Source organism: Gymnodraco acuticeps, unplaced genomic scaffold (assembly GCF_902827175.1).
Source record: "Gymnodraco acuticeps unplaced genomic scaffold, fGymAcu1.1, whole genome shotgun sequence".
NCBI classification, from domain to species: domain Eukaryota; kingdom Metazoa; phylum Chordata; class Actinopteri; order Perciformes; family Bathydraconidae; genus Gymnodraco; species Gymnodraco acuticeps.
Genome location: NW_022990947.1, coordinates 787,037 through 804,487, shown reverse-complemented (window position 1 = coordinate 804,487; position 17,451 = coordinate 787,037).

Sequence of the window (17,451 nt, the reverse complement as noted above, 5' to 3'; positions counted from 1 at the left end):
CCCCTCACAGGTCGACCTTCGTATACCCCCCCAGCCCGTCAGACATGCGTCTGTGGTGACCACCTTCCGCGATAGGACAGCACCCATAGGCACGCCCCGTACTAGAAAAGTCGGGTGTAGCCAGTGGCGCAGTGCCATTACGCATTTCATAGTGACCATCACTCTCCGCGCGGGGTCCAATCTGAGGGCAGCTACCCAGCGCTGAAACTCCCTCATGTGTAAGCGTCCCAGTCGTACCACCAGGATGGCTGACGCCATGAGCCCCAGCAACCGCAGACATGACCTGAAGCCTCCGAGTCCCTGACTCCTCTGGTGTGAGGGAGAGAAGGGTCCATCTTCGATCGCCGGGGTGTCGGCGTGGAGTGGACACGCTAGTAACAGGTACGTTACTGAGAAAAAAATCCAACCTTGCCGTTAGTCCGAAGGAAAAAAGGCGACGGTGTAGATTTTATTCTTTAAAGAATATTAACTGGTGTGTTAATACATTTTTTTTTTTATCTCTGTCTCCTCTGGTGTGAGAGAGAAAATAGAACGTCCTCTTTACCGTGGTGTCGGTGTGGAGGGAAGAAAAAACTAGCAACAGGTATGTTACTAGCTTGAAGAAAATATCAAACCTTACCGTTATTTCGACAGAAAGAACGGCGAGGCAGATTACAATATTAACTGGTGTGTTAATATTGCTCAGTCTTCTTGCAAAGCAAAAAAGTAACCGGCAAGCGCCCGTCGACCGAATGTTAGCTTTGGGTTCAGTCTGTGGACCGTTAAGCTAGCCCGGTTACTGATAAATCGAGATGTGCTCTGAAGCGAGAAGAGGTGTTTGAATGACGCTGTGTCGTAGCGCAAGCTACTTAAAGGGTGGGTGGATTCCCTGACGTTGACGTCAAGATCACCAGCCAATCAGGATTGGCGTAATGAGATTGATGCTTCTGTTTGCATACGCGTTGAGGCGCATCCCATAGTGAGACATCGAACGGAGTGTTATGAATGAGAACTCATAAATTAGGGCATCTACTGTTAGGAAAAAAGCAAGCAAGAAGAAACTCTTTTCCCCCACCTAGTCTCATTTTGTGGTGACAGCACGGTGTTGTGATTGCAAAATCCCATCTTGTTACCAGAGCCTATAAAAAGCAAGTATTAATGCAGTAATAATAATAATGCAGTGTGTGACTCTATGGCCCTGAGCGCACCACCAGGTGAATGTCCCAGAAAATCAAGAAAACACATTTCTTCTGACTGGGATTATGTGACCTCATTCTGAGAAAGGAAGAGAAAACCTCCAATTTCATTCATGACTGTGGAATTCCACGCATATCTCCTTTTGGTTTAAAAGAAAGAGGAATGAATCAGTTCATGAAGATGGACATGAATCGTAATTAATTATATTGACCCTGTCTATGTATTTTTGGAGGGAAAAAACACTACCTGTTCAGTACCAGTTTTTACACTCAGTATATAATTTATTGGATTTGTTTTTGAAGGAGACACTGGCTGAAGGGAAAGAGACAGCATCACACACTGGGAGGGAATTCACCACAAAAGCTTTGCTCTGCGACCTTGAGATGAGCTGCTGGCTCTGTGCATGGCATGGCCACAAGAGAGTGAGGGGAAAATCACAACAATTGAATAAAATAAAGCCATGAAATGCCCAGAAGGGAGAGAGTGCGGGTTCAAATGTTGATGCATACACATGCACATGCACATGCACATGCACATGCGTGTGTGCCTGTTTGGAGAGGGGGCTGGAAGAAAGTTGAGGGGCTTGAGTGGTACCTCAAGCCTAAAAAACTCTACACACCTCAATTACTGGTACTTAACAGGGCTCTAAGAGAACTGGCCTGAAAGCAGTTGAAGTGGTTCAAGCGAGGAGGAAAATCAAAGACATTTTCAAGCAGAAGGAGGCCGTATATGCTTTTATAGCTAGGCCTAGGTTTTTAGTTGGCGGGAGGAGCGTGCGGTGCTTGGAATAAAGCTTGATTCAGGCTCTGAAAGGTTTTTACGATTATACGGAAAGTAGATTCAAGCATACGAGTGTGTTCTAATAGGACCCACATTGCTGCCATGGCAACAGATACACCAAATATAAAGTCACAAAACAATACAAGAGGAATGTAAATGAGATCAGGAGAAGGGAAAAAAAAGTTCCCTGGATGAAGTGTATCATCTGAAGTAAAAGACTGGGTTGTGGTCTACAGTGGGAGTGAGTTCTCCCCCAAAGGAGCTTATTATCCACATATAGACACATCACTTTCCCTCTGAATGACATAGAAGATTGGGCCTAGCTAGTGTACACACACACACACACACACACACACACACACACACACACACACACACACACACACACACACACACACACACACACACACACACACACAACACACACACACACAACACACACACACACACACACACACACACACACACACACACACACACACACACACACACACACACACACACACACACACACACACACAAAGACTGGTTTTAAAGCAAGCGCACTACAGAGAGAGTTTCCATCGTGTTTGACCACCCTGATAATCTAAGATGATGAAGTGTCGGTTGCTCTCTGCTGTGGGAAACACATGTGCACATTTTACATGTATATTTCTGGATGTGTTTATAAGGCTACATATGCGTGTGTATGAGTGTCTTTACATCTTTGAATCTTTCTTGTCTGCTCACAGTTAATACTTGATTGCCAAGAGATTTGTTTTTCTGTTCTTTCTTTTGTAGATTTAGCGACAGGGTTTAAACTGACCTTCTGTCGGAATGTTGGATCTAGAGTTTTACTGCCTCTACGGGAATGATTGTCTTAACTTATGAACAACCTCTGGTGCTAAAGCAACAGGTATTTTCCCATTGTTTGACTAACCAAAGGAACGTTATATGTGGGGAAAGATCTGGTCTAGACTCAACAATTCATGTAGGGGGGATTTAAGTTGTTGCGGCTTGTACAACTCAGGTCAGTTATATGTCGTGGCTTGGTCAAAGACTGGGTTAAACATCTCAGTCATTTCAATTTTGGTTTTGAATATGGTACAAACAATGCTCATACAAGGTTATTGGAACATTTTGATCTCGAAAAAGAAATGAAAAGTGTGAAGCTAAACTCAGACAAAACCATAACCAGATAATGACCAATGGCTGATTTGCTATGTACCTGTATACATAACCATGCAGTCACACAACTCCTGAACTGAAAATAAATGAAATGAGAGGGGATGAATATCATCATTTTCATTAAATCAAATGGCAATTCAAAGCAACATAAAACAAATTTTCCCATTGCCATGTAATCATGTAAAGCGAAGAAAATCTGATTTGTGTTTTGAATCTGATATTTTATGCTTATTTTCCACACTGTTATGTTCAAGTGAGCACAATTAATGTGCTATAGTGGTGCACTTCTCTCTGGCTGTATCTATATTGGTTATTATAGGCTTTACAGCGATAGCATCCCTCTGAAGAAGAGATTTTTAATCTTGCTCACGCATCCAAACCCAGCAGCAGCCTGGTTTTGCTTTTATTGATTTCTTATAGTTTGTGTAAAGGGTTTTGGGCAGGAGGAGATTGATGCTCACGTGCATTGTTTGGTGCCAGATTGGTAAACTATATTTGTATTATTTACACTCAAATCACAGCTCATGCCAATGTGTTACAAAGACTTGCACAAATATACAAGTATTATAACGTCTAAAACCACAGACTTAAGGGGCTGATAGACCGTTTGAACTGACTGGATTTCTGTGATTCTTCTCCAAAAACTGTAGTTGAAGAGTTTGCTTTTGAATGTGAACACAGTATCATGTTACTTTTGTGCAGCAAGGGGGCTGAATGGCTAATGGCTTAATGTCTGACAAATTCTCAAAGGGTGTAATACACCACTTACTGGGCTGCATAGAAAATAACTTCTTGGTGCTCCTGTGGTATTTGCACATATCTCAATTACGTAAAATTGGTCTCTTTTATACAAATGAGCCTTACTGCTACAACAGTCCAGTTCACAAAGATTACAGCCTGCACGTACAGTACAGTGCCATTTTTTGCGTTTTTAGAGTTCATGTTTACTGAAGCACAAGCTAGAAAACGTTCTGGGCATGTTTTCGATTTAATCATAAACACAATGTATTTTGTGAATCTACCTTGAGATGGGGCAGATAGCGGTTGTCAATATTACACAATTCATGGAGCTATCAGTGGCAGCAATCCATCCTTTCTGAATTGAATTCCCCCTCTGTGCTGAGTTACATGTTCTTCACGTCATCACATATCTTTAGTGCCTGACTAACTGTGTGTTCAAAATAATGTTCAGCCTTTATTCAATGTGATACTGTTGGGCTCCATGCAACCTGTGAACTTCAATTAAAGTTTGTAGTAAATGGATTAGTGAATAATGAATGTCTCTACTCACCACCCAATAAAGTAGCTAAAGGATTTGATTTTTCACTATCCTTAAAAGACCTTCAAATGCATTCCTTTTTCTCTTTGGATGTCTCTGGTCTGCTTAGTTTAGTTAGGCCCTCAATCTCTATCCAGAGACTCTCTCCACTTGTTTCACAGGAAATGCTGCATACTTAATGAGCATTATTTTAAGACATCAGGGTTGTATGGTTCTAAGTGGCCAAGATAGAAATAAATGAACTGAAAACACCATTATCTGGAGGAAGAGATTAAAATGCTTATTGGCTGTTAGGCCCAAAATAAAACACTTTATGTGACTTTATTTCTTTACGTATGCATTTAGTAATGGTGCACATAAACTGATTATTTCTATAATCCTTTCAGGATTAGGTCTTTTAAGACTTGACTGTTTGTGATTATACCCCACGCAGTCAGCTCTCCCGGGTTCAGCCCAGAACATGTGTTTAAACACTTCATTGAGACTTTCCATGGTCGCTTTGGTTCCAAGATGAACTGCGATTCTGGCTTTTTAATGTATCCCAATAAAAATTCACAGTAGTCCATTTATCTCAAAGGCTGGTGTGGGTGTGATATGTGCCACAGCGCTGCGGTGACATCCAGGGAGGTTTTCCTTTTTTGTTTTTGTCAGGCTTTGACATGATACTTTCGATCCTTCCCAGGTGACCTAACTTAGTCACAATGTCTGCTCATGCACACTATGGTAAAGATATCGTCATGTAGAAGGCCGTACATACACACACAACATTTCTCTCCTGTCTCCTGTTTTACCGTCTTCTACCCACGTTCCCTTCATCCCCATATTCATGTTTATAGATTTGGCAATATTCAATGGTTGTCTGTAATAAAGAAAATCTAAGCTAATAAATGCAGTCCTGTTATGTTAGTCTGATCAATACAGTCGAGACAGTAGGTTCACAGACAGCCCTTAAACTAAACTTTAATGGTGTTTAGGGAGAAATAACATCTAAGGGCACTTTGCCTTCGACATATGGGTATTATTCAGGGTTATTACACTGTGTCATCACAAATCTATTTATATCCACTGAATAATCTTTCAGAAACAAAACAAATTAGAAATGAGAGCATTGAGCCTTTTCTGTTATGCATCAGTAGTTCACAAAGGTTTCAATATGGCATATAGATATTCACTTTTACAGTCAGAGGTAGCAAGAAGTTAGCAATTTGTTATGCAATTAAAGTGACACCAAATATATATATATTTTATTATCTCACATCCGAGATATATAATAAAGTAAATGAGCATTGCTGTGTGGAGGTTGAAATAAGGAAAAATCAATAAGACTATTATAATTGAGGGAATGAGCATTATTTAGAGGAAGAAGTAAATATAAGTCATCCACCCACAGGGACCAAAGCCAGATGATATCATTGAGAGCCTGTTGACGTCATTCCTTAGCTTTAGCGCTATACAGCAGGGCAAGTAGCATGAACTGCCACAGTTAATCATAGTGTATTTATGTGTACACGATGCAAATCAAAAAGTGAATCATTGCTTTATTATAGATTTTGCCTGACTGTTATAATTGTTATTATCATGACACTTCGCTGCTGATTATATTTAATCGCTGACATGTTGTTTGTAATAGCAGTTTGATAACCTCAGCTCAGAGCTGGTCAAGTTGACCAAAGCCAGGCCAGAATGTTTACTCCCTCATATAATGCACATTACACCGCCCTCTGCAGAACACACAGATCATACAATGACACTAAGCTTGTTCAATTTCGCTGAACACGGAGGGCCACAACAACTCAATGTAACTACAGTACCAGGCGCTGGACATCTTAGAAGTATGGTTATTGGATTGTTTTGTGTCTGGTGTAAGCGATAGACGTGAGTGATACATTTGTGTGAGAAACAGGCGTTAACATCGGTGCCCTGATTTTGATTAACAGCCTTTTCATATATTACTATTACTGTATGTGATGCGATATTGGCCAGAAAGTGATTTACAATAAAAAACTGTTACCTATGTTACTGTGTTAATCTTGAATAAAACAAAAACAGTAGCCCTGCATAGCTGTTGTCCAATGATAGGAATTGTATAATAAATATTGTAGGGCAGAGGGGACAATATGTTTGAGTCTGTTGCATTCCCTCTATTTATAATTATAGGTAATTTATTTAATGTTTACTACAATGTTATGAAAACCACTGCCTTAATTTCACCTCATCTTTCTGCTTTGTAGCAATTAATATTACAGGTCCGTCATTTCCTGAACATTTTCTAGAAAGCACTCTGTAATTTGGTAGCAATTTGTGTAAAAATGGAGACTGCATATAATTGGTACACTTCCATCTCATTAATTCTACTTAATTGCTAGTGTAACATAGAGAGTCTTTTAGTCAGTGCACATCATGTCATTAGAATATATAAAACAGTAAAGATAATCTACAGGCAAGCATACAATCAACATAAGCGAAGAATAAAGTTTCCACTTATAAATCAGTAATGTATGGGCTTAAATGGAAATCAAAACCTCATTATAAACATGACTCAATTCTAACTGTATATTTATCATAACTACCTCAATTTTCCCTACAATAAGTAACATTGTAACTCTTCACAAAATGTTTCAAGAAATTATAGAAAACACATTTTGACCCAAGGAAAGCTCATGTTAATACAACTGTGCATACATTTTTGCTGCTACCCACGAGTCCAATGGGTTTTATTTTCATTTTGGTTTATTTTTTTACTTTAACGTAATTATTATTATATAAATAAAGGATGAATACAACTCAAATATTATTGTCTGTTACGTTGCTGGGCAGAGTCTATGGGAATTTATCCTAGCAATATCATGTCTCTGATCTTTGCATACTGTACTACACCCTCAGATACTGGCATGGGTTTATGGATTTAGCCTCACATTATCACAGTTTACTCTGCTTTTATCTGGAATTAGTAACTAAGCCCAGCTAAGAGGTGCCCACCTGCCTGCTTCGAGCATATCACACTGCAGACCCCACATCATCATCCACCTACCCACCAAACCCACAACCATCCCTAAACATTCTCCACCACTTACTCTAAAGCTTAAACACACACAGGTTGAAGTGCACAAAATGTAATACAAACAAAAGCGTGCACACACACTTCACTCAACAGCTACATTCCAGGTGGGTTACCTAATTTAATTTTCTGCATCTAGTGGGTCTCCTTTGTCCTTGACCCTGATGCTTTTGGTCACCCCCCCGCCCCCAACGGGCCTGCCTGCCTGGCATATTTATAACCAGACAGTAGAGGGACAACACCAACACCAAGAGCTAAAAAGAACACAGACTATAAATCTGGGCATTTGCTAGTCATTGTTCTATTTTCAATAATTACCCCAAATCTAGCCACTCTATTGAAAGGCTAATGGAGGAGGAGTGCTCTAGGTTAAACAAAATAAAATGCAGCTCCAGCTAAAATAGACTTTTGTGATGTTGCCAAATCCAAACATATAAAATGTGCATGATTACAGTCATATGGGTCATGAGCCTACGTAAAAAGAGGAAATCTAAACAAGTGCCATTACAGAGCACCCTCATCAAAAGCAAATGCATCTCTTACGTAATGTCAAATATGGAAAATACAACACATCCTGTCAATTCGGTTTTATTGTTTTCACACTGCAAACAGTATCGGTCAAAGTTGCTCAGGTTTTGGCGCTCTTGGCGATGCGATCACATTACATCAATAATGTGAAACATAGAGATGACTAATCCTCCTACACCCATCCCAAACTTTCGTATCCGACCATAAGGTTAGTGTCATGACAGGTACTGAAGTGCACAGCATTAGCTCTCATAGCGTATGCAAAATCCCTGTCATATCTGCTGCCCACACACCAAGAGGGGCCTACCGCACCTGTCAGATAACATCTGTTCATCTGTCCTCTGTCTTTCTGTGCTCTCTCTCTCCCTCTCTCTTTTTCTTTCTCTCCAAGTTACTCTCTAATGAATATTTCGGAATTTAATCATAATTTCTAGACAAACAAATTCATACATAAATGCAATCCAGGCATTTTAAAATACAGCCCTGTTTGCTTTTGCATCTACACACACACGTCTTTGACATGAGTATGGCTTTCAGTTAACTAAATAATGTAGTGTGATGTGATGTGATAATTGCTCTGTTTCAACAACCTTCAAGGAGGCTTGCAAAAGCGTCCAGATGTAAAATGCTGATAATTAAATTTCACAACAGCAGGACAGAAACCCTTGAAAACAACAGTTGCTTCAGAGCTAGCTGAAATGGCTCCCTTTGATATTTCATGCAGTCTGAATTAATACACTATTTTTCCTCATTAATTACATGGTTATTATGGTAGCTTTAAAGCATATTTTAGAAGTACTTAGAGCCTTTTAACTTTCTTAAATCTGTCGTAGAACCACGAGGCCCTTGCCATTGGTTTCATCAGCCTCACCTTCTGAGTGAAGAAAGATATCTTCAACACTATGAGAAATGGGCAGCAATACATTTAAATGGCTTAAAATATTGCACTAGTGCATGCACCCTTGATCTATCTTGCACACCACTCTGGGAGATATAACATGGCAAGCTTTCAGTGATAAAATATGAATTCATATTTTTGTATTCAGCTTGTATATTACTGTGAGGAAGCGCACACACTCCCTCACTAACATGTGGGTCTTAACTATTTGTTTGTTAAGAAAGGTAGTACATGTTTTTTTCTGAGTTGTCTTTATTTCAGTTAAAGTTATAAAAACAGTTTACATAGACAAACTAATAAAATGCGTCTAAATTCGTTTGTCAGTCTGTAAAACACACAAGCACCAAGTAATCACCATTTCCTTTGTTCAGACCTGGAGGCCATCTTGTCCCAGTGCTCAAAGGGGAGCACGCCTCCAAAGTACTCCTTATATGTGCCGTATGAGTAGGCGGAGTCTTGGACGCGATTGGTCAGGAAATGTGTGATTTTATGAGTGTCAATTAGGTTAAAAACTATCCGTTTTAAGCAGACCTTGTTGTTCTTGAAGGTATAATATTTATGGCGATGCAATAATGAATTTACTTAAGCCTTTAGGGTTTTATTAAAGGTAGACAACAGTGTTTAATTTTGTATTTAACCCTTCACTCCGCTTTCAGAACCATGACCTGATTGGCCAGGTTGGAGTGGGAAGGCGGGCAGTCTCCTATAAATGTGGTTGGGAAGAGAGGGGAAGGGCATTCGTTTTTGTGTTTGTTCCTTGCTGGTGAATGCAGCTCCAGGCATGCAGTTTGTGTTTCTGTGGAATAATGTGGAAGGCTAAGAATAAAACGCCTGTTTATTTTTTGCAAGAAAACCCTCTCTCCACTTATCGTTCTTTCACATCGTAACAATTACAAGTACCTACTGCACTGAAAGTGGAATACATACAAATATCATATTGTTTTTCATCATGCATTCAATGGTAGAAATGCATTTTCTGTGCATACTAAACATCCCTACTGCTACTGAAGGACTTTACTATTCTAACAGATTTTCTTTAAGTGTTAAGGTCACTAACTAAATACAACATATTTGTATGTATTTATGCTGTATGCCTACTCCCAAAGCATGGGAAATGGTGAGTGTGACAGCACATCACCTGGGACAACTCATGTACTTCACAGACAGGCTCTAAAGCCGACCGTATTTGAATGTTGACCTTGTGACCTGTGACATTTAGGATTGATCCTCAGCATCCACACTAAAAGTCAGGGGTCAGCAAAGGTGCCAGTCATGTAAGGATTCGACTTCAATGAAGACTTGCGGTTGTTAGAGCCTAAAGCAGAGGAAGGCAGCTTATTGTATTTGTTTGTCTTCATGATGACTCAAACCATCATGACTGAGGTGGTGTAATACTGATTAATGACATAAAATAGTCCGTCAACCTTCACATTTTGTTAGTTATAATAAGTTCCATGTGATATTCTGTATAATGACCTATAACTTGACCAAGCTAATACAGCTTCTTATCATGGAATAGGAATTAGGGGCTGACATTAGATAATTTATTGTCAGCAATCAAATGTGTGTGTACTTTATTGTGTGTGTGTGTGCAAGAGAGAGAATATGTGTGTGTGTGTGTGTGTGTGTGTGTGTGTGTGTGTGTGTGTGTGTGTGTGTGTGTGTGTGTGTGTGTGTGTGTGTGTGTGTGTGTGTGTGTGTGTGTGTGTGTGTGTGTGTGTGTGTGTGTGTGTGTGTGTGTGTGTGTGTGTGTAGGTGAAATAGTAATAGAGGACATCAGCGAGGAACGAAAGTTAGAAAGGTCATTTTCATGATCTTTTGAATTATTGCCATAGCCTCAGGCTTTTACTGAGAATACTGAGTTTAGAGAAAACTGCATTTTTTCCATACTGTGTTTACTCTGCCAGTTTGAGATTAATGAATGCATTTCCATGGTGCATTAAAATACCGTATTGTAGAACTCTCACAATTAGCTCTGCCTTTCCCCTTAATTAATGTTATTCAGTCCTACTTCAGGATAATGACGTTTAATTAGCTCCACTAAGAATATGATTCCCAATGCATAAATTGGACAGTATTACTAAACGTATTTGTTATTACAGGTCCACACAACTTAGTCTAAGTATAACAAGTGGTGTTGGAAGTATGAGGTGATTATATAAAAAGTAACATTTAAAAATGAATTATTCATGTTGAATTAAGGTAGATTTTAACGTTTCACACGTCATGTGTTAGTTAATGTGTCCTCATGTATGTATTCTGTCCATAGTTCTTTATATTGAATTATTTTATCACTTATTTTGAGGCATTGTGTTTCAATTTGATTCATTTTGATTTGTTTTTCCAATGCTTGCTTTGCAGTGAATTCATTTTACAGGCTATGCAGTTCTTTCACTGTAAAGCCTAACAGCTCTTGCTGGTCTGTGAAATAACATTTGTACTATTTGGGTGAAAGTGCTCTTGAATATGAATATAACAGCACTGCCATGTTTACTTCATGGCCTTATGCATAAATGCTGCGCAACAGATGTTTGCTGTATTCAGCCTAAAAGTGCAACTGACAACAGTACAAATACACATTAAAGGTAGTCATTTATCTTCTGGGTAGAAATGCAGTGATAGTTTGAATTACTTTATACTCAGCATGAGAAACCTCATGTTTTTATAACTTCAGTACCAAAAATATTTGTATTTTGTCCATTGATATCATGGTTGATGCAAATAAAACAATACAACTTGGACAGTAGGGCTGGTGATGTCAACATATTCTTGTCCAATTTATTGTTTGTATAGGTCATTATATACAGTACATACACATACATCATACATGAAAACATATGATAAAGCCTATTTGTGTAATCCTTCACAACAAGTATTTTCTCAATTTACTATTCTATAGTGCAACATAAACATTACAGTTACAGTACATGTATAAATGGCTTAAAGTAAAACAATTTATAATGGAAACAATATAAAAGAAAAATACAGCACTGACACTTGCATATCGTTTTATGTTTATCATCATACTGTTAGCAATTATTCAATATTTTATGAAACAAAGGAGTGAAATGATTTAATTAAGGTTCTGAAATAAATCTTTAGCTTTTAAAATTCCAGTAGTATGGTTTTTATCTATGATCAAATAATGTATGAACGTTACTTAAACTGTAGACCAAATGTCCTGTACCTTTACACTGGAACTGATATTGCAAGTGTCAGATCTGTTTAACCTGCTATACAGGCTGTATGGTCAATATTTATAGCTAGATAATTGAGATATTGGAACACTAACTGGAGCTGATTGCTGATCTTCATCCTCATTTGAAATACAATATGATGCTATCAAGAGAAGGAGCGATAATCCAACCAAAGACAGATTTGCAGAGATGACGCCTTCATGGAAATTGCAAAAGACTGACTCGAAATATTGTCAGAGAAAGAAAGTCTTGAATCAAGAATCAGATTAAAGTTATGGCGAGCTTCATGAATAATGCAGCCAGCGTTTATTTCCCAGGAAGTCAGCTGTAAGACATCGTCTCATGGCCAAGGCTCCCTACTCTCAGTGCTCTCCACATTTCATCCACAGTAGTAATGATGGATGGCATTTTAAAGTAAACTAATTAAACCAGAAAAAGAAAATGAATTGTGACGATATTTCATCGCATCAACATTATAATGGCACAAGTGTCAGACTATTTCTTGCCATCAAATAATTAAAAGCATAAATCAAAGGTTATGGAGGCAAGAAAAGGAGACTGGGTTGGAAAGTTATTGTTTTAACAGCATGACAAAATCATTAGAATCTAATTTATGACCCCGGGCAAAGACTTTCTATGATCTAGTGTTGGCATGTCTGTGTAATATCCCTGTCATCGCTTTTGCCTCATTCATTCAATGGGCACTGGCAGGAAATACTCTATTTCAATGGCACACTCACTCTGAGTACAACGGGCTGCTCGGATCGGGAGAACCAATGCCCGCTCCCCCCTGGCAAAGCTGGTAGACTGTCATGCTCAAATCACACTGCAGCACGCCTCAAATGTAACTCGTCTATTGTGTGACTGTGAAGGAGAAAGCAAAGAAAAGAAAATATGAAATATTTGAAATATAAAAATATGTGCATCAAATGATTCTGACTCTGATTGGCAGAAAAATGGGTTCATTTAATTCCAGTTCTGTAAAATAACTTGATGCAGATTAGTGCAGTTCTGATGTTCCATTGAAGCTTCATAAGTGTACAAACATTTTATATAGATGTTATTTAAAGATCTACACTTACTGACAGTGAGAAATTTGACAACCATTTAACAGTTGAAAATCTAATTTACTTTTGTGTCTTGATTTATTTCAAAGCAAATAAGCCAATTTATGTTACTTCTCTCCTTGTGAAATGAGTTGTCACTTCAAATGAGGAAATCTTCATTTGTATCCAAGTGTGTAACACTTCAGCCGGGGTGTGAAACACTGTGTGAAACCTGCTGTTTTCAGAGCGCTTCATAGCATCTGACCGCCTACATGAAACGCTGTTAACAATCTGTCCTGTAGTTCACATCTCACTGGGACCCTTTTCCCATTTTTTAAAGATTTAAAAATATGTTTACAATACCATACATATAAACTTCATCCATAAAACATTACAGACCGAAACATGTGATCCTCAGTCTCAGTTCTGACCCTCCAGTATCACCTCTTTCAATCTTGGTCTCATTTCCCTTGAAGTTCATATTTTGTAGTGGCGTCACATCTTCCCGTAATCCTCCTTTGGAGTGGCTGCAGACCCTCATCTCTCAGCCCTGAAGGTCAACATGTGAGAGGCATCAGTAAAATAAAATGACCTGTGTGAAACACGTTGCAGTGACCTCCACCTAAGCTGAGGGTAACCCTCTTTGTAATATTAAAAGACATGCGGAGAGAAGCCTTGGGCATCGTAGGCTGATAATTGATTTAGAAACATAAATAAAACCTACTGCAGACCCTTTGCCTCAACATCTTTGCATTTCACTTTAGTTTTTACAAAATGTTGCTTTCTAGTATTGAGACCCTCAGACACTATTTGATACGGTTTATTATTTGAAATTCTGCAAATCATTCATGCATCGTTAAAGATAAAGATCTGTGACTCTGTTTTCTCCCTGGTACTGACTGAGCAAGTACAATACAAATGACTTATACCTTATTTTATTTTTGATGGGTATTTACCATAGCTGAGTGAAAAGATACATTGTGCCTGTTTTTAGATAGACAAGATGTTTGAAATCAATGTTTTGTGCTGATAACTCTGCTGTAAAACACTGTGTTGATGGCTGTTTTATTTATCTTTTTTTATTTTTTTATTTCTGCAGTTATTTATATTTTTCTTACTTAACTTGTTCTGGAAACATGTCAAAGCTGTCATAAACCATAAATCCTGACCTTAAATTAACTTCCAAGTCTCTAACACTGACATTCCTCAGTGTGACTGAGACTCTGGAAATGTATCCAGCTTATCAGTTATTTCTGGCACAAGCAGCCTCCCCCTAACCCTCTCTCAATAAATACGGGGTTGACTAAGTTGATATGCCTCGGAGGCATTTTAAATATTCCCCCAAAAATATCTATTCATAAAGCGGGGCAACATAATTGGGTGATTTATGACCTTTTCACACCACTGGAGCGATTAACTGAAGACATCATTCAGAGCTGTCAATCAAACTGATTGTTCACATGGAAACGAAATACCATCTAACCAATAAGCAGCTGACTTTGAGAATGATGCCTTCAGAAGCCTTTTACTAAAGTGGCCTCTTCAAGACAGGCTCAGTTGCGTTGTTATGTTTTAAAATAGCACATCTGTATCTGAAAGCTGCACTGGCAGAAAGAGGAACAGAATCAGGCACAGGTTAATCTGTGCACATCCATTTTGCCATCTCATGCGGGACATGGTGTCAGTCTCATCCCAGTGCCCTCTTCTCACTCAATGGTGGTCACAGACCTTGATTATGTTCATAGCTTCATAGTACATCTGGGACACATCTTCACATGAAGCTATCATTACCTTCAATTTAATGATCAGGCGCAGTGATTTGTCTTTATTGGTCTTCATAGACACACACACACACACACACACACACACACACACACACACACACACACACACACACACACACCACACACACACACACACACACACACACACACACACACACACCTGCATCTGCAGATCATTCCTTTGGTAATAACAGCAGGCAGAACAACTTGACACTAATTGGCTCATCATGTCAAGTGTGTTCTTGCATAAAGCATTTCTTCTTGTGATGCTTAAAAAAGTACAAACCCTGGATGAGAAGGATGAAATTGTAAAGGATTTCATACTGATGATTGTATGACTAACACGATGTACTCTTTACCTTTCAAACAATAACTATACTTCAGGAATCCAAGCGTTCTTGATGTTATTTATCAAATTCTTCTTCTATATGTACCTCCCATATGACGGACAGTGTTTGTATATTATTAAGTCAAATCTTTATAAAATGGCTCCAATTGGCCTATCACGACCCCCCCCCCTTTGGTCCTCAGGGCTGGCTGGCTCTGAGTCTAATTACCAGAGATAATGGAGGGTGAAGCTAAATGGCACTGATGGGGTCCAGCAGAAGGTTATTAGGTGTCCTCATTAGTGCCCGAGTGAAGTGAAAGGAGGTTTAAGGTCTTATTCTGATCCTGATGGATGGTGTTCCTCTCAGTCTGTCTTTAGAGGGTGTGATTCCCCAGAGTAAACGACTAGGCAGGGGCATGGAGGGTGAGATGCGTATAAAAGGGAGTGTGTGTGTGAGTGTGCATGGTTATGGTGCATCCAATTTGGTACATGATTAGACATGATTATACCCAAGTCAGAGGTATATGTTTATTTGCTGTGTTAGTTACAGTTGGAATCTGTATTGCAGTATTCATTAGCCATATGCATTGGCACCAATGCATAATGCATGACCACCATGTGCCATATGCAGTGGCAGATTTAACAGTTATTTTTGATTACAGGGCTAGGACAACCATCACAGTAAAATATGTCAGTTGTACTTTAATTTCTCTGTTAAAGGTTCAAAAAGACAAAAAAGAGTAACACAATGATCAAAGCAATGTATTTCTGTTTTATTGTATTACTCATAGTTGCTCAGACACGTGTATATACAAATACAGATAATTTTTTGTCAAATTTTTCGTTGTTGTCTATATACTGTAAAAGAGCAGGTTGGAAATATTCCCCACTGATGGCAAAGTGGAAGCGAGGTTTAAAGGTGAGGGAGCAGGAGAAGGTGGTGTGGTGGGGTTCATACAAGCACAAGAATGGGACAGGACAGGCGCACAAAATGAACAAGAGCTCATTGGCAAAAAGGGAGCTGATGAAAAGAGAGGCTTTGCCCTGCAGGCACAGAACCTGGATCGATGATAGGCATTACCCCGCTAACAATCCAGTTAAGGATTTGGTGCAGGGGGTGAACTAATCCTTGAACTGTGTCCAGGACTAACGTCTACTGTAGGGAGGAGTGATTCAGGGTTGTTAGAAAGGGAGAGAAAGTGAAGGGCCCTGTTGTAGTCTCTTGGACGCCAGCAGCCGTCCTGTGTAAAAGCACAATGGCAGAAAGCGTCTGTACACAGACGAGACTGCCAGGGCAGAGGCTGGAGGGCTAAGGCATGGGAAACACTCTTCGTTGCCAAAGAGGGTTGCCGCTTCCCATTCACTGCGGCAACAGCAAATGAGACACGCACACACACAAACTCAAATGTCTCACACATTTTTTTCACACTGAAAAACGTCCACACATTGATGTATACACTCCAAGAACGCCTCCTCTTGGGAGAGCGGAAATAAGATGAATAGTCAGGAGAGACAGACTGCAACTACATGAATTCAATAGATGGGTATGGAGAGAGTCAGCCTTAGGATAAATGAGAAAGTTGCTTTTGAACTACAAAATGACTGTCCCCTACTGTAACTTCACAACAATGGTTTGTGTTATGTACATTTGTCATCTGTCACTACACAGTTTAAATGACATCACTCAAATGGGGATGCAAAAACACACAACATGAAAGTGATCCAAAAATCTAACACGTCTTAAAGAAAAAGGAAAACAAGAGCAAAATAATACTTTCTTTAAAAAACTTTTTTGATATATTTTTTTTTTATGTCATCAAGTTCATGCGCATGCCACATAATGAAACTGGTGAGATCCTTCCAATAAAAAGCAGACAGTCCATTCCTGGCAGATCTTTAAGCTGACTAACATGCTTTCAAACACTGAAGGCAAAAAAGTACAAATAAACCTTCCGTTAAGTCCAAAGTGTGTCTTTCCAAGGCAGGATCCTTATGAAGAGATGTGAAGGTTGGTGACTGGTTTGAAACATGTAACAGGTGAGCCATCCTTTTGTACATGGTGTACAGCTCCCACAGGTTTCCCCTTCATATTAGCTCAAAGTTTCATTAGGCATTGAGGGTCAAAGCACACAATGCATTGTTTGAGTACAGTATACACTCCGCAAAACCCAGAGATAATACCGTATCCATTTTTTAGAAAAGACATAAGA